The sequence below is a fragment of the Pygoscelis adeliae genome, unplaced genomic scaffold (genome assembly GCF_000699105.1).
Source record: "Pygoscelis adeliae isolate BGI_AS28 unplaced genomic scaffold, ASM69910v1 Scaffold14, whole genome shotgun sequence".
NCBI classification, from domain to species: Eukaryota; Metazoa; Chordata; class Aves; order Sphenisciformes; family Spheniscidae; genus Pygoscelis; species Pygoscelis adeliae.
Window position 1 is genome coordinate 4265013 of NW_008825109.1, and position 2277 is coordinate 4267289.

General features: G+C 39.0%; 1 protein-coding gene across 1 annotated transcript in view; it reads right to left on the bottom strand.

Annotated features, from left to right (window-relative positions):
* Window positions 1-2277, bottom strand: part of MTUS2 (microtubule associated tumor suppressor candidate 2) — a 203713-nt gene that overhangs the window by 187382 nt on the left and 14054 nt on the right. The gene's annotated exons all lie outside the window — the stretch shown is intronic.

Consider the following 2277-nt stretch of genomic DNA (forward strand, 5'->3'; position numbering starts at 1 on the left):
ACTTGGCAGTGCTAGGTTAATGGTTGGACTCGATGATCTTAGAGGTCTCTTCCAACCTAAATGATTCCATGATTCTATGATTCTATACAGCTAGGTCTTGAGTATGGTGACAATGTTCTTAGCAAAACTCTGATGAAGAAGTGCGTGTCTCCCTTTGAAGCACTTGATTTTTCTTTATGAAATACAGTCAGATCACTCTCCCAAAGAAAGCAGAGTGCCAACTGAAAACACTGCAGATTAGTGGGGGATAGAGAATATTTTCCTCTCTGAATTCTCCCCTTGTCACCTCTTTCCTTAAACAATTAAGAAGTCTGTCAGCTCAAACCCAAGCACCTCAGGTTGTAAACCTATAAAATAAGCATGCAACTGGAGTAGCAGTAATGCAATATTTCAGGAAGTAACCTCATAACCCCTTTTCTATCATCAAATCTCATTTACTTGTTCAAGTATTAGGTATTACTGAGAATAAACATGAAAGCAAAGCTTTCCTACCAGGAGAAAGGTGTAGACATATTGCAGTATTCATGATGAAATACATGATACAGATGCAAATACACAAATAAATGCATATATTTTTGTGTGTCTGAGTAATCAGAAACATTGCTGTCCTAATTTATATATAAATTGCATCTTTAACAACAGCTGAATTGCTTAGAAAGGAGAGGAACTGCTAGACCCGCAGGAGTGGCAAATTCAATGCAAGAGAGGTGATAAGGAAACATTTCATTAACTCACTCTTTGAAAAAAATATTATAAATACTACTGAAAAATGTAGCATTAAGTGAAGTTAATGAGTAGAACTAAGTGAAGTTTTAATTATGAGATCCCTGTTATACTTTTCAAAATCAGACATTAATTCCATCAAAATAATCAGCTAATTAATGCAAATCCTAACACGCTTGCTCCAAGAAGTCTTTATAACCAAGGAAAACATATTTGTAACTTATATGTTATAGACACAGTATCCTTCAATGCTTGTTTTGAATTACAAGTTTCCCATAGAAAGAGCAGAGTCAATTTACATAAAATAAACAAATGTTAAGCTTTCGGAGACACTACTGCACCTTTAAATACATCACGATTCAATGACTTCCTATCTTACCTACAGTGCAGAACACTTTTTCTTACAGTCACGCTATTTGCCTGACCCATCTGAGGCAAAGCATCACCTAAGGAGCAGCACTGCTTAATAAGGAACTCGCAGCCAATGCCAACACGTGTGCCATGTCCTACAGATGAAGAAGGATCACTGCTCCAGTCACATTTCAGGCTTCACACTTGGAGATCACACTTGTGGGACCATTCATTATTATTTTACTTTCTACTTGGTGTGTCTTAAAACTAACAAAACCCTTAATGTACTTGTAGTACTTGCAGTCCATCACAGCAGTTCAGGGATTTAATTATCAATTACTTTACAGTAAGTTTTATGAGTATTAGTATTATACATGGGCCAAACCACTCAGCTTATCAGTGCTGCTTAAACAGACTGCTACATTATGAATGGCATGGCAAAAGGGAATAAAATCCTCATTATGAGGCACTGCTGCTGTCCTCGATACTGTGCCACAGCGATTTCAGTTTAAAAGCCTCCGTGGTACCTCACACTTTGTCACGGGATGGCAACTGGCTAGATCCTTCTGCTTCCATTACTCCAGGGCAGGACTGAAATCACTAGGATTAGAAACTGGATTAAAAGCTCAGGATCGAGCTGCAAGAGATGCTAATTAGCAGTCCTGAAGGCAGGACTGGAATCCTTGTGTCCTGGTTTCAGCTGGGATAGAGTTAATTTTCATCCTAGTAGCTAGTACAGTGCTGTGTTTTGGATTTGGCATGAGAATAATGTGATAACACACTGATATTTTAGTTGTTCCTAAGCAGTGTTTATACTAAGTCAAGGACTTTTCAGCTTCACATACTCTGCAAGTGAGGAGGTGCACAAGAGCTGGGAGGGGGCACAGCCAGGACAGCTGATCCAAACTGACCAAAGGGATATTCCATACCATATGATGTCATGCTCAGTATATAAGCTCGGGGGAGTTGGCTGGGGGGCGGTGATCGATGCTCGGGGACTGGCTGGGCATCAGTCGGTGGGTGGTGAGCAGCTGCATCACTTGTTTTTGCTGGGTTTTGTTCCTCTCTCTCTGTTGTTGTTTTCCTTTTCATTACAAGTCGTTGTTGTTGTTGTCGTTGCTGTTGTTATTATTATTATTATAGTTTATTTTGATCATTAAACTGTTCTTCTCTCAATCAATGAGTTTTCTTACTTTTGCTCTT